The 22986-nt window shown below is 44.8% G+C and overlaps 2 long non-coding RNA genes across 4 annotated transcripts; one reads left to right on the top strand and one right to left on the bottom strand.

Annotated features, from left to right (window-relative positions):
* Positions 1–12723: 12723 nt before the first annotated feature.
* Positions 12724–15324, bottom strand: LOC135283273 (uncharacterized). Of its 3 annotated transcripts, none has more exons than XR_010349122.1 (2): positions 15052–15324; positions 12724–14667 (listed from the first exon to the last, which is right to left on the bottom strand). It is a non-coding gene; the product is annotated as an uncharacterized LOC135283273 (long non-coding RNA). The 3 variants fall into 3 exon arrangements; XR_010349120.1 differs by having other exon boundaries at positions 12724–14670; positions 15157–15324; XR_010349121.1 differs by having other exon boundaries at positions 15157–15324.
* A 945-nt stretch (positions 15325–16269) lies between these two features.
* On the top strand, positions 16270–22620 carry LOC135283274 (uncharacterized). Its single transcript, XR_010349123.1, has 3 exons — positions 16270–16681; positions 17458–17552; positions 22503–22620. It is a non-coding gene; the product is annotated as an uncharacterized LOC135283274 (long non-coding RNA).
* Positions 22621–22986: the final 366 nt, after the last annotated feature.

Here is a 22986-nt window from a genome sequence, read left to right as displayed (position 1 = left end):
TCTCTCTGGAGTCTCAGGCCTAAGCCTGACCTTTGTGTGAAGATGAGGAGAGTGTCAGTGTGGGAATGGTCATTCTAGGTCCGCTTTATTTCCATAGCCAGTTCCTGATTGCCCCACTCACACAGGCAGTGACTGACCTTGAGAAAGATGTGCAGTGATGTGCAGACACCATGTGGGTTTTGTTTCAGACTTCTGACAACCCAAATGCTCAGGTCCAGCCTGAAAGAGAGTCTTCACCTGATTTTGGGGTAAAGTGACCCCCATGACAGAAATTTCCTGAAGATGAAGCAATCCTTATTCCAATCTGTTTTCTGGAGCAGGCTCCTTGACATCATTCAGCATCTCCCTCTTTCTGGGGTTGTGCCACAGTTTAGGACTGAATCTCATTCTGCCATGTGGTGACAGGATCCTATTCTACAAATGTCAGGCATCTAAGGGCTGAGATCTGGCTCTCGAACCTCCCTAAGACATTTAGACTCACGGTTCTGTTAAGATTCATTCCAGGGTGAGAAAGGAAAACTTGGATATTGCCTGAGTTGGATTTAGACACTAATTCTGACCTTTTGTGTTTTTACAAGCTACTCAATTAAGGTAGATCACTCCTGTCTCACTCCAGGATACTTGTGAACTATCTCCAGATTTTCATTCCCTCTTGATATGAAAATCTAATCATGTTCATTGCTCAAAATCAACTCTGGTTGAAGACTAATGCAAAAAGGCTCAGCTTAAGCAAGCAGCTTGTTCAGGAAATGTAGATAAGAAACCCTGGCGGGTTGCTTTGAAAGTCAATAGACTTGGATTTAGGAGGATTAGTGAAGGGCTTAGTCCTGCAAGGTGCTGAGCACAATGAATGGTGAGACTGAGGGTCTGAACATGTGTGGCAGATGCATGAAAGTCAAAGGGACTGTTCAAACCCCTCAGAGTTAAGATAATGCCCATACATTATTTTGGCCAGAATTGAGAGTTCTCAATAACTGGTAACATGCAAGGAGAATCCCAGATGTCAGGGCTGTAAAGGCCCAGGAGTCCCAAGATCAAAAATCCAGCTTGCCAGCCTGAATTAGTTTGTTCATCTCAGCAGCTGGTTGGGTGAGCTGAGCCTGGGCAGCTATGATAGGAAGTGCACAGAGCCTTCCAGCCCCAGGTGAACCATCACCGTGCACCCAGCAGCCAGAGAGGGGCACAGCACATGTCCAAATGAGCACTGATTGCATCATTTCTTAATGAGAATTAATATCTCTGATGTAGCACTGAGGGATCTCAGTCGCACACCAAGACCCCAGAGGAGCTGGCATTTTACTGAGATGGAAGAAAAAGGAGATCTGATATCACAAAGTCTCTCAGAAGAGCACTAATTAAGAGGAAGATGCATGTGGCACCATCTGAAGTTCCCAGTGGGTTTTCAAGGGTCAGTCCCATAAAGGTGGACCAGTCCTTCATCTGCTTTTTAGGATGTTTTTCTGCTGCCCCTGGAAATGTTGGATAGGAGCCATTGCTTTCACCATTTCAGTATAATTCTATTCAGAAAGTGTTTTGATGCCTCTCTGATATCTTTACAGAGTGAGCAGCATTTCCTTCAGGTCAGCATTACTTGTGCATTTATTACAGGATCCAGTTAATAAAAATAAAGGCAAACAAATTCAGAACAAGAAATAGCATAAAAGCCAACCAGATGACACAGACAGGACAAACTCATGCTCTAAACATGAAAACTAGAAAGAGGGCAGAAGCAGTAGTAGAAGAGTTGTCCATGGTCACAGAGTTTGGCAGTGACAGAGGGAAAGGAAGGAAAATCTGAAAATTGACCTCTTGCAGACAGCTGCATCCCATGTCTGTGATTTTCAAAGTCTGTACCTAAAGGAGCAACAGTTAGCTGGGAAATTTAGGCTTTGTTGCCAAGGTGAAGGGAGCTAAGGAACCAAAACCACCACTACTGTGTAACTAGTTGTGGAATAGCTCACCAGTTGTGGAATAGCTCCAATTTATTTGAAATATCAGGCATTGGCCAGAGGCAAGGTATTTCAGACCAGGGTACCCAGCTGTTCTAATGGCCTTGGCATATTCTAACTCTGTGTGCTCTCCTGTAAAACAATAATGCCATTTCTGCCATGGCTATGCATCACAAATCAATCTGGCTGCTCATGAACAGCTCTGACCTGAATCTGTCACTTTACAGAAACCTCCTGTAGGATTCCAGGTTTACAGCCATATAAGTGCTTTATTAGACATGGAAGGCTGTAATAAGCTGATTAAGAAACCTTTCTTTTCCTTTTTTTGCCTTTAAAATACTTAACATATACTTTCCTGTCATGAGATCAGTACAAAATAAACCTGAAGCTTCACCCAAAATACATTATGCAAAGAAATCTGTCACTATAAAAAGCCTGAACCACGCAGGACTCCCTGTACCAACTCCTCTCTGCACCGCCTTGGCTGCATAAGAGGGAGTCCTGTTGTGGCAACTGTTAATTCTTTAAAAGCCTTGAGTCAAACCATCCTTTCTGTGATTCAGCTGCTGCAAAACACATTTTCTCCCTAGAAATGCAGATTTCTGGAGCAATAGTTTCATTCCAAGAAGGGAAGTTCTAAAGTTAAATGGAAAGCAGTGTTCTCAAAGTTTTGGGTAAAAGGCAACCTTCCATCTTATTTCATCTCAGGAATCTCAGGACAGGTTTCTTGAAGGGAAGCTTTTGTGAATGATTTAAGAGGCAAGGGCTTCTCTGCTGGGTTTTGATTACTTCATGCCAGATGAGACAGAACCAGCCAAATGCTAAACTGGAAATGAAGTGTTTCAATAATTTCCCATTACAAATGTCAACAAAAATGATATTTTGCTGAATTTGCATTTCTGTAAGAGAAAACTGTTCAGCTGGGGAAAAATGAATTGGTCAGCTCTGTCAGCAGAGAGAGAGTTGAGAAGTGAAGTTCATCCCATCTGGGCTAATGGGGTGTGAAAACTCGGCCTTGCTGAGTACATGTAGACCTTTCTTAGTGCTCCTGAGAGGCATGGGGGAAGGAGTGATCCTTGATTGCTCTGTCTCCTGTCTGCACAGCTGGAATGTGCTGCTCCAGGCAGGCACAGGGGGTGAAAGCCCCGTGGGGTTGCTTTCTGTATTTCCAACTCCCACTCTGATTATCAGGCAGTCTGCAAAAGCTGCCCCCCATCACACATCTCCATAGCTAATGCAGGGAGGGAATTGGCCATGAGGGCAATACACCACACCTCACCCAAACTGGCTCTTGCCACTGCTCTAAAAAATGATTTTGTGTATTTTTTCACCTCAATGGGTGTAGCAGGGTTGTGTCCCAGCCCTGCTGGCACAGCACAGAGGACACGTCTCAGGGATGGCTGGGTGTGGTGGGGAGGAAGTAGCACAGTCTGTTCTGATAGTGGGGAAGAACTGTCCTGGATAGAGAGAACCAAACCTGGCAGACATATGGGTATCCAAAATAGACCTAGCAGCAAAATTTCCTGCAAACTACAGCAGTGTGCATCTTGGAGGGAACAAGGTGGCTGCTCCAAAAGGAGCTGGCTACTGTGTGGGATGTGATGGCTCTGGATATAGGACCTGGGAGCAGGGTGGTGGCACATATGGCCAAGCAGAACAGTGTTTTTGCAAAACAGAAGACAGCGTTTTGAGGACCATCTACAATATTTTAAAGCACGACTCGACAAGTTGGAGCCCAACTTGAAAGGTTGAGAAGGTATTTTGAGTGTCACGTTAGAGCCATTGATGGTGGCAGGGTTTTGCAGTGTGTGCTCTGCAATCAGGGGACAAAAGCCCCAGATATTTCTGGTAATCAAAGCCCGTCTTTTAAATCAGTTATTGGGTTTTTCCTCTTGTCGCAATCACTGCCCAGCACAAGCTGAATTACAGTGTTCTTTATTAACCAGCACTGCTTGCTTCACCTTAATTAGTGCAGACCACTGGAGTTAAGGTGAATGAGGTGAACATTAGATGCAATTTTATCACTGATGTTGAAAAGACAACCAAACCTCAACTCCTCTCTCTGTGAGTACCTGCCTTGCCTTTGTGAGATGATCAATAGCCCTTCCACGGAGGGGGTGGGCAAAGCACCTTTCAGAACTGATAATTGTGCAGGATCCAAGTGTTTTCTAATAAAATCTTTCAAAACCTTCACAAAATTTCTACTGAAGGCCAGATTTCCTGGGAAACCTATAATTATTCAGAGCATAAGAGAGAAGAGATGAGAGTTATAGGCCTGTTTCACCTAAAGAGGCCCAATTCAAACAAGGGACCAGAAAGACCAGGACATGGATAATCAAAGGAGAGTGAAAGAAAAGAAATGATAATAATAAATAATAATAAAAGAACAAGGATCAATATCTTGAAGGGGGAAAAAAAGCGTTTAATTTTACACAAACCATAAAGTGTACACACATTCTGTGATTTCCCAGAGGTCTCTTAACTGATTATATTTTCTTGTAAAACGCACATCTTTGCACACCACATCCCCAGCTCCTGTCTTTGCAATACAAATGTACATCCAGACTGCAGGACACCCAGAGAGATTTATTCCCATGATGCTGCTATTCCTTTTCTCTTTTTTTTCATGTTCCAAAGTCAAATATTTATCTTTTGGGATCTTCTGTGCTTTACTTTGATCCCTGAAAGGGAGAAAATTCCTTTTCCTTGTCCTCACTCTGGAAATCCATGAAGGCAGAGGCACCGTGGCTCTCAGTGAAGTGGCCAGCAGGGAGACAATCAAATTCACGCAGCAGATGGGAAGATGGCTCCAAAATTATTGTTTTCCTCAAACTATGGCAACATGTCAACATATTGACACATTCAAAAGCTTGGCATCTTGGCAGGAAAAATGGTAATTCAGGTTGAGGAAGACGCTGAGACATCTTCCCTCCTTTGAGAAGATCTGTTTTAAATTCACAGCTTGCACGTTATGGCACAGCGTGGATTATGCTGAATTATTTTGAAGATCTGGTCCTTTCTAGAAGAGTAGAGAGCCAAAAAAAGTGTTTTATACACAATATAGTTATTGCATCCCAGGCTTTTGTCTGCAGCTTTAGAGAGGAGTATCTGTGTGAGGCCTGTCCTAAGTTTAACCTGATCCAAAGCTGTTTTCTTGCACCTAAATTTGCCTGGACTGTTGTCCAGACTGTGAAAATGATGGTATTGATCCCATCTCCTGCTGACAAGGTGTGACATGGATAATTGGTGAAGTTGTATGGCAGAGTGTTCAAAAAGAAAATTAAAAATCCAGTGATGTCACCTTCTCCCACCACTGGCAAACACACCCAGGCCCCTCAGGCAGCTCTGCCTGGGTCTTCTGCCTCTGATGCAGCCACTGCTCCTGCCCCACATGTGACCCCATCTGTGATGTTCCAGCCAAAGCTGTGTCCTCCTAGCCCCTCTGGTTTTGTTTTTTTTTTATTTGCTGGCCTGGAGAAGCTCAGATTGTCATCCTTCCACTTCCTGTGAAGGGGAGAGGAGACCAAAAAAAAAAAAAAAAAAGGGATGAAAAACAAATCAAAGAGGAGGAAAAATACCCACTTAGCAATCTCCTCAAATGTCCATACAGGCACTAGACTTTCTGAGGTGCCTAAGGGAGAGCAGGAAGAACTTCAGGTAGAAGAAAAAGGGAAAGAAAAAAGTCCTTACACTGAAAACTCACTTTAAAGAAGCCAGGGAAGGTGAGGCTGCAGCCGCCAGTTTGAGCTGTGCTTATCACTCTGTGTAGTTCAGGGAGCTTTCAGGTGATTGCTCTAAAAATACCTTATCTGCAAAGGTTAAAAATAATTTCTTCCTTTCTATTTATTGACCTCCCTCTTTACTTTTATGACCTCTCAATCCCAAACATCTTCCAAGGACTTAAAAATAACAATCTGTCTTTCTTCCTGCCTACCTAATTTGATTAATGTACACAGCTCTGTTTAATTGGGTGTGTGTGAAAAATGAAGACCTGAAAGAGGAGCATTGCATCGCTGGTCTGACCTCCCAGAGGAGTGAACAACACTCCCTGCACACTTTCCCAGAGTAATTCAGTGCATTCAATGAGTTTTGGGTGATTCAAATATCTGAACACCCTGCACACTGTCCCAGGATAATTCAGTGGATTCAGTGAGTTTTGGGTGACTCAAATACGACCTTCTGTCCTTTGGGCTGCTGCTTCGTTGGTCTGAGGAAGAGGGTGCTAAGGGAAAGGGAGGCACTCCAGGTGGAGGGCAGAGCAGACAGAGCAGCAAACCACAACCACTGGCTTTGTACATGGATTCATGGCTGTGCTTCATCCCAGGGGCAGCTTTTCCTGGCTGTGTCTCCTCTTGCTGTGTGCATGGTCCCGTGTCTTCACAGAATGGATCAGGCTGGAAGGGATCACAGTGCAGTCACCTGGCCCAACCTCCCAGCTCAAGCAGGGTCATCCTGGAGGTCTTCTCAGACCTTGTTTAATTGTTGTCTCTCACACCGTGAAGTGGCATTTACTTCTTCATGCTGATCTTCTGGCAGCAAGAGGAAGAAATCTTCAGGTCCTCGGAGAGGATGAATTTTACAATGCTTCCACTTCAGACTGAATTATCTCTTTAAGGCACCAGAGAGTTTCTTTAGACATGGAGTTACATAAGGGAGAAGGCTGTGCCTGTGGGAGCCCTCAGGTGCAGGCGTGGAAGGAAGGGCTGTGCAGGATTCCTGTCCTGGCTGGATTTGGAAGGAAAATTCAGAATTACACTGTTCAGCCTTTGCTAGAGACAGGGTATTATTTAGCAAGAAATAGTATCAAACACAGGGGGAAAAGAGTCCAGCAGAATGGATACAGATGCACTTCATTTAATTTAGTACTTTCCTGCTCCTCACTCCATGATTGGGGACACAGAGAGCAGCAGCCACTTCGTGCTGCAAGCACAGCTTTTTATAAGGACTTTGCAGTACCTCCTGCCCTATTAACACTTGCTGTATTCTACTCCCAGGCTTAATTATTCATCTTATACCCAAAAGTGCAGCAATGATTAAACTGAAGAGCAGTTAGGCATTTTCAAATTGAAGTAATGCTGCAGTGGTGGAGAGACGCGTGTTTCAAGGGTATGAGTTTGTCCCTCTCTCCGTGCCCAGATCTCCTCTTCACTGAGCTCTGCCTCTGTGCTCCTCATCTGCTCAGCCTTTAAAGCACCTCTTTTTGTTCCCCTTTCTCCCCTCATATCACAATTACGTCTTTTAGCTCTCTCATGCCATTACCTTTCCCCTCTGTTGATTTGCCTCTGCAGCTGAATTTCCTCTATTGCTTTCTCTGCAGGCTTGGATCAAAGCCCATTGAAAACAACTGAAATTTTCTCACTGACTGTTGGGAGATATTATTGAAAGAAGAAAACATTAAGAATAACAAAACTGAACTGCAGTTTTCTGTCTGTGGATTAGGGATGGGTCAAGTGACTTTCTGTTTCCAACAGCCTTTAATTTCTCTGACTCCATGAAACTTGAGCAAACCATTTCAGCACCATTTTTGAAGGGCAGAGATGTGCAGATTCCAGGAGAAAGCACAAAACAGTCCTTTGAAGTGCCATTAAGTGAGGAGGAAGACACCTCAACCTGCTATAATTGTGGAAATAACTTGAGACAAATGCTGGTGACACTGAGGATGGCTAACTTCTGCCACCACGAAGTCAGGCTTTCAGTTTAACTAGTCATTTAAGCCAGAAAGAGACTGTTACCTTTGGAGAATGACTCATCCCACCCACTTCAGACACTGTACATTAGGAGAGGTGACTCATGCTCTGGAGATTCCTCCCGTTCTCCTCACAGCCTGTACAAGAGGGCTGGATCACTTGCTTAGACATTTAAACTTTTACAGGACTAAAACTGGGTAAAATTAATCCTCCCTTAGCTGAAGAAACCCAGCTATTTCTGTGTTTTACAATAATCATTGTGATGGACACTCTGTGACTCTGCATGTGGAGCTGCAGGATGGACCTCCTGTCTTGTCCTAACCAGGTCTGAAGGAACTGATGCCCAACAGGCAGGTTCAAGCTAAATCCTCCAGGGAGACAGCTGGAATTCCTGCTGTGCTTCCTCCTACAAAGCAGTAAGTGGACGCTCAGTGTCCAGCTTCATTTCCAAAACCTCTTTCTTCTCTTTTGCTGCCCCACTTGGACATTGTGCCCCTTGGTGCCTTCATTTCATTGAGCTTCTCATCCTTTCTCACCTCATTCTATGTTGATGGCTCTAACAGGTTTGGCTTAATGTCCCTGGCTTAACCAGGACATGGGGCAGGTGGTAATAGGGTGCAAGACCTGGTTTGTTTTCCAAATGTCCCTCCAGCTGGGTTGTGGTCACACTCCCTATCTCTGAGTGGAAGGATCCAGTCCAGCACTTCACATAAATTCTGGAGCACAGCCAGTCCTCCGGTGAAAGAGCATGAAAGAAGTGCCCAGCCTTTTCATTTCCAGAAAACCACATGATGGGAACAAAGTTAGGACTTTCTCCTGCTCTCTCTCTTGCTGATAGTTTCTCCCATGCATTTTTTGTTGAGGGCTGCATCAGTATATTCCTTTATAGAACTGACCTGAAGACAAATGCACACAAGCTTTTCTTGCTTTCCCACTGCTATCTTGGAGGCAAGGCTCCAGTTTTTAACCATATGACAGAGCTAGATAAGCTTTATAATAAAAAGCAAACAATGCAAGGCCAGTCCTGGGCGTCCGAGCCACGATCTCTGTTTGTTCAGCATTTTCCCAGGAGCTTGTGGGAGACACCTGTGAGTGAGGCTGAATGCAGAGAGTCAACTTTGCTGAAGCAAAGAGCCCAGCATTCTGGGTTATTAAACCATTTGTCTTCCAGCCCTGGGGAAAAGGAGTTTGCCACAGGAAGTCACGAGTGGGCTGAGTTTGTGTATCCCAAACCTTTTTCTCCCCATTCTGCTGCATTCCCCAGCGTGGCTCTGTTGTGGCACGAGCACCAACTTCTGGGGAGAAGGGAGCAGGGACTGAGAAAGGCAAAAGAAGGATGTGCCTGGCAGTTTTTGAAACTGTGTCTGGCTTTTGTCTGTCTCATCTCCAGATTTCCCCTCAACAGCGTTTTTTAGTTGTTCATGATAAGTTGAGGGTTGGTTTTTTTTTTCAACACAGACTTATAAGAAGAGTTAATACTGTCAAAAATTTCACTTTTGCAGTAAACTATATTCTCCATGGCATGATAATGCAATATGCTGTTAAATTCTTTCACTCAAGAGGGAATAAAGGATATTTGAGCATAAATGCATTATCCACAATCCACAATAGCACAGCCTATACCCCTGTGGATAATGCTATTAGTGCTACATTTCAAATTAAAAAGCATATGCTCTTCTTTCAAAAACAAGGGAGTGCTGCCCACTGCCTTCACTTGACTAAGAACAAAAGCTTTTAAAGTGATAAAACAGCATTCATTTGATAAAAACAACCATCTGTATCTGATTTAGATAAGTGTTCATATTTAAAGACAAATTGCTGTTTTGGGAAAATTAAATACAAGTGGGAAGGTTTACTTAATATGACCACAAATTGGTGTCTGCTGTCCCCAGCAGCACTAATCCAAATCCTGACAATAAACCCTGACCTTGAACAGCAAGTCTTGTGCAAGGGCTCTTTAAATAATTTTCTTAAAACCCTTCAAATAAACATGTTCCCAAACTCACTCTCTGCCTTCCCAACTTATTAGTCTGTATTAGTTAAAGTGGGCTGCTTATTAAGGTTTTTTTTTTTTATATCTTCAGAATAATTTGGAAAGACACCAAGCTCTTAATGTACCAGATTCTCATAATGCAATGTGATATTAACAAACATCAAACTCCATCAATGATCTGTGCAGCAGGCACCCTTAAAGCATGTAATTAAGATAACAGGAGATAACATCAGCCACGGAAAAAAGAGAGCGGAGGAGGGAACACAAATGGAGTTTTTCTGAGGAGGTTGCATTGAGCCTGACTCTCTGAGGTCAGGACATAGCAGCAACATGGGAACACTGCAAATGGTGTGGTGATAGGGCACCAAGCTGAGATGGGCACTGTGAGCATCCTCAGAACCACGGCAAGAAGCCCAGCCAGGGTAGGAAATGAATATTCACATGCACACGTGTCCTCTTGGAAATGGTTGTGCAGGCTCTTGAGGAAAAGACCTCAAGTGCTATAACCTTTCCTTGATTTTTAAATTGGTGATGAGTATAACAAAGACAACAGGAGCCACCTGTTAGTGCTTTTATCAGCAGGCCTTACAGGCTGTGCAGAGAGGGTCAGTACTTTGAATTCCACACAAGTTATCTCCACTGTTTTATTTCCTCTGCCACTCTGCTGGGCACTCCCAAAGGTGGATGTGCCCATGGAAGGGGTTGAGCTGCAGGGCAGGGCAGTGCTGGCAAAACACAGTGAAACCAAATTCAATGCTATTATCACATTGTGCTGCCAAGAATCACCCAGAATCCCCCATCTGCTGGGTTATTTCTGCTCGCTCTAGAAGGAGAGAAGTGGGAACAGTACTTTCTTTCCAAAATGTTCCCCTGGGCTTGGAGAAATGTTTGTGGCTGTGCACACCTCCTAATCTCTTTTCTCTGGTAAATGGCTGGATATTTTTGTGCTGGAAAGTGTGGATGTATGTGCTGTTCCTTTTCCTAACATAACATCCATACACAACTGAACATTTATATTTAGCTGTTAAATTTAAGAAAAAAAAAATTAAAATCCCAGCATATCATGATAACAAGTTTATTTCTAACCAGAAGCTTCCATCCATTTGGGCAAAACTCACTGCATGTCAAGGCTATAAGAGACAAGGCCAAATACATATTTTAAATAACATCAGAGAAGAGAGTTTACACAGCATATTTCAGATGCATAAGTCCAGGCTAATAAACCCCCTTTCCCTACACAGAACCCCCAGTGTCAGGCAGAAAAGTAAACCAATTTGTCACTGCTGCTGCCTGGTGCCAGGATAAAAGTGTGTGCTATTCCCATCCCTTTGCCAGAGGTCACTGGATGCAGTGCCTTGAAGCCTGTCTGATGGAAAACAAACGAGTGCAAACGTTCTAAATGGAACAGAAGGAGCTGTCGTGACTGGGGGAAAGGCAGGGGGATGATATCTTTGGGGGGAGCAGGAGGAAAAGAGCTGTGCATGGTTCATGTGGCACAGGAGTGCTGTAATCCCTGCGCAGGGGGATGGCTGCTTCCAAGGACAAATGGATAATTCGTGTTTAGCTGGGGTGATGGTGAGATAGTGAGGAGCTCTGAATGCACTGATACAGCAATTAAGTGAGCTCCTGTCCTTGGGCAGCTGCTGAGGTTTCCTAAAAGTGCAGTTTTAGACAGCACTTCCAAGTCTTTCCTCAGCAGCAGCAGGGATGCACAGAAACTGTGCTCCCGTGTCTGCTGGCAGGAGCAGGACATCTGTCCAGGGACACCATTCCCTCCTCCAGGGATACAGTCAGGGAGCATGGAGCCCTGATCTGTTCCCTATTCTAATCTGCCCCTTCAGATGATTAGATTGGATAATAATAAGAAATTCTCCTCTGTGAGGGTGGTGTGGTCCCAGAACAGATTTCCCAGAGAAGCTGTGGCTGCTTCATCCCTGGGAGTGTCCAAGGCCAGGCTGGACAGGACTTGGAGCAATCTGAGCTAGTGGGAAATGTCCCTGCCCATGGTAGGGGCTGGGAATGAGATGATCTCCAAGGTTTCTTCTAACCCAAACCATTGTGTGATTCTGGGAATCACAGGGGAAGATGGAGGGACACCTTGATGCTGAGCCCATGTCAAATGCAGAGGTGCTTTTCAGTGTTATGAACAGCAAGAAAAACCATGAATGTTTCTGTTGCCTGCAGGATAAATTAATCCACAAAAAATGTGCAACCGGGCTTGTTTTCCCGTGCAGCTTGGACAAATTTGTTTTATGCTCTTCTTGAACTAGATCCTTCTTTTTATATCCCAAAATGCCCAGGGATGAGTCCAGCACTGCCTGTTTCAACCAGCAGTGCATGCACAGCAGATCTCTGACAGTCTGCAGAGGAGCAGCAGCACAACAGATGCCATTTTGGCTGACCACAGAAACTGGGAAAGGAGCCCCACAAAGCTGGAAGTCTTACAAAGCTTAACAGCAGGTTCCACAAAGCCACTGTTGTTCTCTGACCAGAAATGGATGGGTACACATGGGCACAGCTGTGGTCTGGTGAGCTGTGGGCTGGGAGAGCTTTTTTGTCCAGGCTGATGCATCCCCACTGAGTCACTGTCCATGCTCAGCATTGCCCCAAGGGAGGTGACACTGAACCTGGGCACTGCTCTGATTGACTTCTAGCCACAGGTTTGTCAGGCTAATTTTGCTTTGTGAATTATTTCTAATTTACTTGATTCATTCTGCCTTTCTGTGAGTTATCCTCCTCAAGGATATAATTATTTGTGTTTATTTGCCCAACACCTTTTTGTGGAATTATTTTTTTTTTCTGTGCCATAACCCGGTTGAATTGTAAGGTTCTGTGGTTGCCTTTTTTGTTCTGTTTGTAGTCCATCCAGCACTTTGACTGGGGGCACACTGTCCCTCTGTGAGATATAGATATATATAGATATAGATACATAAAATAGGCATTACATTGTCAGTACTCTGCATCCCACGTTCATGTTGTGCTGGTTGGTTTTGACACAACCCAGAGTTCCCATGCTGAGTATCAGCCACCTGATTTCATACACATTTCTCCATCAAAGCAGGTTGTTAGGGCTAAAGCTGAGAAACAAGTCAAGATCCTTCTAATTCCCCAGCAGTCATTTCCAAGCACAGGAAAAGGAGGTTCAGCCACTGAGCAAACAATAGCTGTATTAATTAGGCTGCTATATCTGGAAAGTATTTTGAGGTATTTTCTCATTGTTATTTTGTTCCCTTTTGTGGAATGCCTGCGCCTCGTGACCCCACCTGACACTCTCACCACCATCCTTGCTCTTTCAAGGTATCTTTTATTGCCAGACAAAGGGAGAAATATCTATTTGAATGTGGCACCAGATAGGCCATTGCTGACATCTCTACAATAGAAAAAGGCCCTGCAGAATAAAGCCATCCTTGGTATTATCAGGAAGCCAGGTGGGGGCTGAGAGGACTGAGGTGTTGTCACACGTGTCAAGGATTAAAGATTGCCAGCCTTGGCTTTGGCCACACTAGGGCAATTCTCAGCTGGTGTAAACTAAAGTACCTTCCATGAAACAGAAAAATATTGAACTATGTCTGTTATACCCCATGATTTCATTGGAATTGCAGGGAACATGTGATGGAAAGAGCCCTCAAAGGTCATAGCATCCAGTCCCTGCTATCTTGGGCAACTGTTCCATGCAAACCCACTCGAAACCTGATCAAGCTTCATCATAAAACCCATCAGGCTGCTGCCTGCCACCCACTCCTCTTGCTGAAGGCTGTCCCAGAGCTTCCCTCCTCTGCTAGCTGCAAACCTTCCAGCTTTCAAACAGAATTTATTACATGGAATCCATCCCGGCTCGCTTTCTGAATGCACAATTTTAATCCAGCTGGGGGAGGAAGCAGAGGATGGTGGGGCTTCTTTACATTCCTTTTGTTGCACAAATCTGGGAGAACATTCCCCTGGTGTGGCGAGCCCACTGCATGGATGAAAAGTGGGGCTCTGCTTTCAGTTCCTGCCATTCCTCCTCTATTTTCAGGTAACTCACTGCACTATTGAGCTTTCTGCTTTTTCATTGCAGCCTTTCCTTCACAAATCACTTATTTCTTTTGTAGGCAGAGCTATTTCCTCATAGAAAGATTTATCTCAGGACAATTAGCTGCAAGGAGACAATATCTATGCCAGTTTGTCCAAAATCCCAGATTCACCACAGGCACTTCACTCACCAGGGGGGCACAGGATCACCAGGCCAAACTTGAACATGGTTAAATGCTGTGAGCTCCAACATAAGGAGAAAGGTGTATTCCTTCTGCCTCATGCCCCCTGAGTGTGTTATGACCCTTTAAAATGCAGAATAAATCACATTTTATTAATTCAGATTAATTTAACTATGATATTTCATATTGGGTGCACCAAAATTTTGACCAGCTGGGAACATGGGACAACTTTAACACCATCAGGAGTTTAAATGTCCTCTCAGTCTTAGCAGGTTAAAGCCTGATCCACCAGAACAACCTGAGCTCAGCACCTCCGGAGAATACTGTGGTTTAGTCAAGACTTCAAAGCTTGGGCACACATTGCTTTTCTCTCTGCATAGAAATAAACCATTTTTGACCAGCATTTTCACCTTGCTGAGCGTTGAAAATATCAAAGAAAATGTGCTTTATAGATGTATAAAAATCAGCTCATCAAGAAAGATTTCTCCAGAGGGATGTGATCAGAGGGGAAATTCACTGCTGGACTTCCATTTGTGTGCAGAAATTATACCTTTGTTTTTGCTAGGTTTTTTAGGACTAAAATGACAGTGATTAAGAGATTCATTTAGTAAGCTTATGCTTCTTTCTTTCAGGCACACTCTCCCTGGAGGAATTAAATTGGAAATCCAAGGAGGCTTCTGAGGGTGGGGAGCTCAGAGGAGGTGTGGAGAACATATTTCAGCAGTTCCTGAGGTGGCAGGTAGTGATTTCCAGTGAGGAAGCAGGAGAAGGTTGGAGTCTCTGATCAACCCTGGCTGGCTTCCAGCTCTTGGGGCTCAGGAATGGATGTAACCATGGACCCAAATCTGCTAAGAGAAGAAATTCCTCCCTGTGAGGCCTTGGCACAGGGTGCCCAGAGCAGCTGTGGCTGCCCCTGGATCCCTGGAATTGCCCAGGGCCAGGCTGGACAGGGCACCTGGGACAGTGGGAGATGAAAAAGAAAAGCCTCTAAATCACAGCCCCAGAATGATAAATCACCAGCTGGACCCAGCAGCTGCAGGAAGAAGTACAAACTCTTTCTGCTACACTTTTTTTTTTTCATTTCTTTGTCTTCCTCAGACTAATTATTTATTTATTTCTTCTTGCCTTCTCTCTTTTCTCCTTCCCATAAACATTTCTTCTTCCAACTCTATCTCCCACAGCACAATTTCATATTAACACCATCTTATCCTCCTATTCTGCTGCCTCACCTTTTTCTGTCCTGATCTGACATGGCAAACCCCATTATCCAGCTGTACTCTTACTTTCACTCTTTATTCTTAAGCCAGTTCCAGTCCTTACTCCTCCTGCTTTACCTCTCACAGCTTTTCTCTGCCTGGCTTCCAGGCTGTCCCACTCCTGGGCTCCAGGGACAGGGGATGCAGCAGCTGACACCAGGAGTTTGAGCCTGGACTCAGGTGATGCTGCCTGGTTGTGCTCTTTGGAAGCCCTGCGAAGTGAGGCCACTTAACCAGGACAGAAGAGCACACCTGCCCCTAACAGGCTTTGAAAATTGACTGCAGATGTGTGAAATGGGTCAATAAAAACAAGAAATGAAACTGATGTCAGAGGTTGTCTTTATTTGACAATAAATTGCTTCCTGTGCTCGAATTTCTCCCTCAGCTGGGAGGCCCATGGTTCTTGGCCTGCAGCAGAGAGAAATGAGCAGACAGAACAGGGGACAAGGGCCACCAGCTGCCTCTACTTTGCAGGTGACCCTGCCCAAGGTGTCCATTATTAAGCCAGTCAAAGATGTAATAATATATTTGTATTTAATTATTTAATTACTGCATGGTGGTATTTCAGATTATAAAATAATATCAGAGCAGGGGGTGTACATAATAACTCACAACAAAAAGCAACACTGCTGGAAGATTTCCCTTCATAGGTTTATTTTGTCAAGTATTGTTCCACATTTACATTTTTCCCTCTCAAACTAAGAAATAGATCCTCCCTCTGCATTGTGAGCAGCACCTTTTGAAGACAAGAAAGAAAGAGTGTGAATAAAATAGCAAAACATAAAATAAACCCTGGAGCCCGTGCCTCTGCTGCTGTGTAGGAGGGGGTTTCAAAGGGGAAACATTTGTGATTTAGATTTCTGGGCAGCAATTCAGAGCAGCCCCACCACTGGCTCCTTCCTGCTGGAGATACTGAGGCTATGGTGGTGTCAAGATTTGGGAATAAGCCCAAGAACAGAAACCCAAACCCTTCAGCTACTGAGTCACAGGAATTCTGCAAGTCACTCCGTGACTCAGATCAGGGCAGTCTCAGCCTGGCTCCTCTCCACATCCCCTGGAGGTGCCAAATCCTGCTCCACTGAGGAAACTGCTCAAACTGCCACTGTCACCCGCCAAGAAGGACCTGTAGCTGTGGCAGACAGCTGGATGTTGTCAATGCTTTTCCTACAGCACACTGCAGAGGGACACAGCAGGGCCTGGGGGGACACTTGGAGCAGCCCCAGGGCCCCAGGATGGTTTTGCCAGGAGAAAAGGGATGTGACCAACATCTCAGGGACCAGCCTGCTGCAGCACCCGGGCAGCTGTACCCATGGCAGGTAACATGGCACTGGGATTTTGCTCTGCTGCAGCCTCCTGCAGCTGCAGATGGCACTTGCTGTGTCACTGCCTCACTAGGCTGTGGTCTGAAGGCATCTCTGTTGCTTCCAAGCTTGATTATGGACTTCAGTGGGGGAATTGGGGCAAGCTTTAATTTTTCCATAGCTCAATGGTCCTTTGTCTTCTCAGACAGTGACACAGTGAATTTCCACCTCCCAGCTATGTCATTGCCAAGGACCACTGGCCTTACTCTGCTCCATGAAAAGAACTCTGTCAGCACAGCAAGGTGAGCCTGACTCTCTGGTTTTAATTTGGATGAGAAATTAATTGCAATAAGATCCCTATCACAACAAGCAACCCCCTACAGCTCGGAGATATTTGAGTGAGAGAGGTACTGAACAAGGGGAAAATATAATAACAGGGGCCTGGCTGCATGCTCTCCACCCGCTCACCCCACAAGTGTTTATTAAAGGTGAATCCCCGAGGGTGTTTGGAATCCACCTCTGACTCCCAGAGAAAATAACATCAAAAGCTTTGATGAGAGCGGCCTGAGCTTCCAAATTTCTGAATCTATATGAGTTTTTGAACTCCTGAGGAGTTAATATATCCAGGTGAGAGAGGGGATGACTAACCTATGTACACTAAGCACCCGCACCAGCACAGCTGGAGCTTCAGGAGTTGATGTGGATCACAGGGCACCCCTTTCATAGTCCTTGGGCTCCTTCAAGCCCTTCTGCAGCCTCACTTCCCATGTGGAAACAGCAGCAGCAGACGTGGGTGTCCTCTGGGATGGATGTGCCCTCCACCATCTCCTCCTGCTTTTTGGGAACAGGGCTGCTGCCTCTCACCCTGCTCTTGTGCAGCACAGTGCCCAGCACTCAGTATTTGGAAAACAGTTGATTTCTGCAATACCAGGGCAGGGCTTTGGCCAGCACCATCAGTGCCAAGATTAAAGACACATCATTTGAAACTGGAGACCACTGAAAGTACAAAAATACCCTCCTGTGGCTGCCTCCTTCTCAATCAGTGAATCACTCTAATCCAAGTCTCTTCTTAATGCAGGATATCAGCACTTCCATTTTCCTGGACTTTTGCAGTCCTATTTTGCTCCCTTTGCTTGAACTCCTGGGTGGCAGGACCTCTCCTAACTCGTGAAGGTGTGTGCTGTCACAAGGTTTGTCATTTTTCCTTGTGCACCTTTGCTATTATACAATGAGATCCAGGCTGTATTTGAAGTCTTCACCAAACTTTATATAAATATCAAAAAACCCAGGGAGTTATATCTGAAATAATCTGTGTAAACATCTTCTGAAAGTGCGCTCTCCAGTCACAAATATACCACAGCCTAACAAATATGATCTCCCTTGGGCTTGAGGGAGTGACAAAAGTTCTGTATCTTAAATTTCAGAAGCTTTTTCCATACTGACTCAAGTAATTTGAAAAGTGTAAAGGGCAAAAATCTTCACCTATGGACAATGCAGAGGATGAAGGTTTGGAGCAGAGGGATCAGAAATTAACAAGCTGAAGTACACAAGGGTCCTGAAAACATCCAAGCTGAAGAGATGCTTTCCCCCTCTCCATTATTTTGCCATCCTTTATGGTCTGAGATGAAAAGAAATTGCAAAATTGTTTCACAGTTTAATTTAAAATTGGGAAGTTACATAACTAGAGCCATAATGAGAACGGTGCCTGGACACACAAGGACAAGAACCTCCTGGGTCTGACATGCTGAGAACACAAGCAGGCCAGCTCATGCAGAAGCAGGACAGAGGGAGGGACCTCACCAGCTGTTCCCCACACAAACCTTGTGTAGTTAACAGGTGCTGTAAATGAAGCAAAGCCAACATGACAGTCACAGCTGCATTGGCTTCCTTGCTGAGCTATCTCCTGACCAAGTGCAGACATCAGCATCCCTCCCCTTTCTGGGGCATCTCTGAAAGCCCCTTAGCAGCCCAGCTCAAGCCTGGCCTCTTTTTACTTTCCAGCCTCTTGCAAAACTCACAGCTCTGTCCATTTGGGGTGACCTTTGCTGAGCCATGCTGGCAGCAGCAGCCAACAGCTTCTGCTGATCCTGGGAGATGGATTCTTCTTTCCCATCCTGTTTTTGTTCTCTGCTGCTGCATTGCTCCTTTAACGTCAAGCAGGAAAAAACAGAGCATGTAGAAATGTGGGGAAATGAACTCACAGATTATTGTGATGGAAACAGTTTAATTTCATTCAACTTTATCATTAAGCCCCTTTCAAAATCTGTGGTGTCTGGGGCTCCTCCTTGTAGACAGCTGGTAACTCTGCACACTGTGTTCCCAGGGACAACTTCCAAGTTCACCAAGTGAAAAGCGGGAGAATGGGAAAGTGTACTAGTTTGGAAGCAAACCAGTGGGAAATCCCAAGTCAGAATTACAATTTAATAGGAAAATTGAGATAAAGTCAGTAATAAAGAAACACTGACTTAAACTGACAGAGTCAGGATACAACCTGGCACCCTGTGGGTCAGGGTGGTGGCACAGTCCCATTCCACGGTGGCTGCAGCCCTCCTGCAGTGCCAGCTGTGGTTCTGCTGGAGCAGGGATCCTGGAGAAGGGTGGGATTTTCCTCTGAAGCTCCAGGGGTGGTTATGGAGCTCTTGTCCTCTGGGAATGCAGTAGAAAAGCCTACTGTGGTGTTCCAAGCCTCAGATTGTATCCAGGTAGGGATGCTTGGCTCCTCCCTCTGGGTGGAGCATCTCCCAATGGATGATGGAATTTTATCAGCCATGCAGGGACACTCAATGACCCCTTAACAGAAGATATCCCCCCAGAATTATCAGGGATGAGTCATGGAAGAGATAAAGAACATTGCCCAACCTGTTTTAACAGCTTATGAAGATGGTGATAGAATACATACTTTTGGTTACGTCTTACATTGTAACCTAAGGCAGAAATCCAAGTTTTGCCTGCTGAGTTCTCCTCCCTGGCTGCACACAGAGCATTAACAACTCTTCTGGTTGTCCCTTCTCTTTCCCCCTTCTTCCCACCCTTTCTTCAAAGCCCTTCCATTGTCTCCTCCACACAGCTTTCTGTTCCCTGCCAAAATTCTTGTCCAGGAGCTTCAAACTCTTTCCTGCAGCATATCACTTCATTGAGGGGGACTCCTTGCTCCCAGCTGCTGACATGCTGGTCCCAAGATATCAGTGGCCTAATTAAATAGATTTATTCCTCCATGCTCCCCTGCTGCAGAGGGGAGGTTCTCTGTAGTCCTGTGGCTGTCCTTCTCTTTGCTGGAGTTGGTGGAGGCTGATTTGGGGCAAATGAAGGGATGGTCCATGTCCTTGAATATGACACTTAGTGAGACTGAAGCTCCACAGGGACACAGGGGATGCACAGCCTTGGAGAGGGAAACAAAAAAACAAAGTGACAAACTGCATTTGGGAGAACCACAGGAATGGCTCAGAGGTGGATAGTGCTGGCACTAACTGAAGCTTGGGTTCCTTAGTACAGCTCCCATCTATGCTGATTACATTTCCATGCTTTCGTGCTTCCCCCGATCTACCCTACAAAGCCTGCATGTGTCCCCTGAGTTGCCAGCCTGCAGCCCCTGATGATGGGCTGCTGATCCCACAAACTGCAGAGCTCCTGAGCCTTTTCTCCTCTCTTCCAAACACTTCCCTTGGCTCTGGATGGTGCAGGGAGCTTCTGACACATCTCTCAGTTGCCTGGTTACCAGGTTAAGGCTGGTGACAAATGCTGGGTGACAGTTTGCTTAACACTGCTTCCTCCATGACCCAGGATCCAGCCCTCTCCCTTCCCAGCCTCCTGTGGTGTCAAGCCTTCAGATACTCTTCTTCACACTCTCTTTTTGGTAACTTAACTCCTGCATCCTCTGTTCAGTCTGGTCTGTCCTGTAAGCTCCAATGTCCTGCAACTGAATTATCTCTTCCAGACCAATATTCCCAGGATCTCACAAAAAAGTCTGATTTAGTGCCTCCATTCTCAAGTAGGGTGTTGCAGTAAAGATCAATATTTTTTCTCTCTTCCTGTACTAGAAAGGGGATCAATCCATAAATCATTGATCCCTTACCTTATAAACCCCCAGCCTTGAGACATCTATCTTGACATGTTCACTTGTGACCTCACACAATAGGCTAAAGTCTCGCTGTTGCAACTGTGTGATAAAGGAATAATGTCAATAGCAATGCAGAGAACCACCAACATCTCCTTCCATCACTCATATGCAGATGATGCCCTTTAAAACAAGGCCACCTCTCCTTCCTTTATTTATAGAGTTGGGTACAACGTGGATCTCACATGTTCCTGTAACACAAATAGGACATGGAGGAGTGACAGGACAAGGAGGGATGACGTTAAACTGAGAGGCACAAGGTTTAAACTCAATATTAGGAAGAAATTCTTCCCTGTGAGGGCACTGAGGCCCTGGCACAGGTTCTCAGAGCAGCTGTGGCTGCCCCTGGATCCCTGGAAGTGCCCAGGGCCAGGCTGAGCAGGGCTTGGAGCAACCTGGGATAGTGGGAGGTGTCCCTGCCCATAGGACTTTAAGATCCCTTTCAAAAATTCTGCTAGGATTCTATGAAATAAAAGATGTCTTGAAACTTGATTTCCTTTATCTCTAAAATTTGGAAGGGTTTTCCATATTCCTTAAGTTCTTTCTGTACCTTTGTCTTTTGTAACACCATTGGAGATGCTGAGTGAATGCACCTGCTTTTCCAGCTCCAGAATTCCTTCTCAGAAAAGACAACTCCAACCATTAAATTGTCCCCTCTCCTAGCCCAGTGAGATCCTGCCTCCAACACTTCATAGCATCTTCTTCCTTTAAAATGGGACATCCATCACCTCAGGGCCAAAATCACTCTACAAATGAGTGGGCTGCTGCAGAGAGGTGTCTCAGGCACTGTGAAGGAGGAATTTGTCCAGCTGCAGCCAGAGTGACCAAAACACATTCTATTCTTCCCCTGCTGAAACCCAGAGCTTTTGGATGAATCTGAGCTTAACTATTTATAATTGACCTTTGCACAAAAGAACATGAAATTTTTATAGCTTAAATCCTCATTTATTAACTTTACTGGAGTGTAAAATATTGCTGTTTGCTATAAATTTGTACCAGGACAAACAATATATATGCTAATTAGTGGCTGTGCAGCCTTTTGGGGGTGTCTGTGCTCACCAGTCCTTTCCACCAGGCAACAGAGAAGAATGGAACAGACAGATGACAATTGAGAGGTTTGATGCTCTCTGTTCAAACAGTGGAGTCTGAAGAGGTGAATTAATGGTGTTCATTATAATGAGTCCATTTCCTTTTCATTTCCTTTATAAATTAGCCCAGGTGCCACGCTGCGTCCCTGAGAGAGCCCATCAGAGGCAACCTGCTGAGATGCACCTGCAAGCCCATCACTCTGGAGCTCTTTCATCACTCCTTACTCAGCTTTCCCCTTCCTTTGCCTTCCTACAGCCCACCCATTCATCTTCTTCATTCTGTCTCCTGCATCTTCACTTAGTCCTATCAGACTTTTCCCTATTTTCATTTTTGCATTAATCTATTTTTTTCCCATCCCTCTTTTCCTATTTCCCCTTTTCCCCCCACTTTCTTTTATATGGTCTCCTCCTTGGTTTTACTCACCATACATTATCCTACTACTGCTTTGAGGATCTCACTGTTATTTTATAAACTTTGGATCATCCAAGGGCACATATCTGTAAGGCTCATCAAAACTCAACGTGAAATAGAACCACAGAGGGAGGGAAATAGAGTGAGATGTGGTCAGTTTCCCATGGCTGAAGCAGCTATTTCATGGTTAGTTGGCACTTGGTGCCAAAAAATAAGGTGGTAGGGATAATAAAAGGACCCTGTTGGAAACGTCTCAGATTTTCCAAGATCTGCAGTTGCATCTGCTTTCCTGTTTTTGTGTTTGCCACAGGAATATCTGTAAGTATAGGCTGGAAAAAGGAGTGGAAACCTGTTAGGAATGAACTTGGATGCTCACAACAGTGGCCCAAGGTTGGGGAAATGGGCCAAAAGCCTTTTTAGGGCTGAGTGGTTACAGGATTCTGACATGGATCTAAAATTATGCTCCTGAAAATCCATCTTTCCACTTCTGTCTCCCTGCACCTCTCCAGTTCATTGTCTGCAGGATGCAACAGGACACCCAAGGGAGGAGCATGCAAAAGTGTAAAACAGCTCAATCATCTGCAGGAACAGCACAAATCAGAGGGGCTGTGACCAAGGAAGATCTGGATGTAATAAACCAAATAAAAATGTGTGCATATTTCCCCCAGAGACAGATTCTGGATGCTGGTTTTCATGGAATTTAGACCGTGCAAGGAATCTAATTGAGTTCATTGAATTGTGGGAAATTGCTAGGGATTTTCCATCAAAATATTTGCAAAGTGGTAGTTGGTTTCTATCAAAATAATAAAAAAAAATCAGCTAAAAAATACCAGCATCACAGAAATTGCTTCAACATTTCCTTTGAAGTAGGCAGGTACAAGCCCTACTCTAAAGACCGTGGGAGAGAATAATGTGTTCCAAAATATCATTATCATGAGCCAAAATGACATACCTGGAGGATTTTAACTTAAAATAATTTTTTTTCATTTTCAA

Source organism: Passer domesticus, chromosome 18 (genome assembly GCF_036417665.1).
Source record: "Passer domesticus isolate bPasDom1 chromosome 18, bPasDom1.hap1, whole genome shotgun sequence".
Taxonomy (NCBI): domain Eukaryota; kingdom Metazoa; phylum Chordata; class Aves; order Passeriformes; family Passeridae; genus Passer; species Passer domesticus.
Note: the sequence above shows the minus strand (reverse complement) of the source record. Positions and strands in the feature narration are given on the sequence as shown.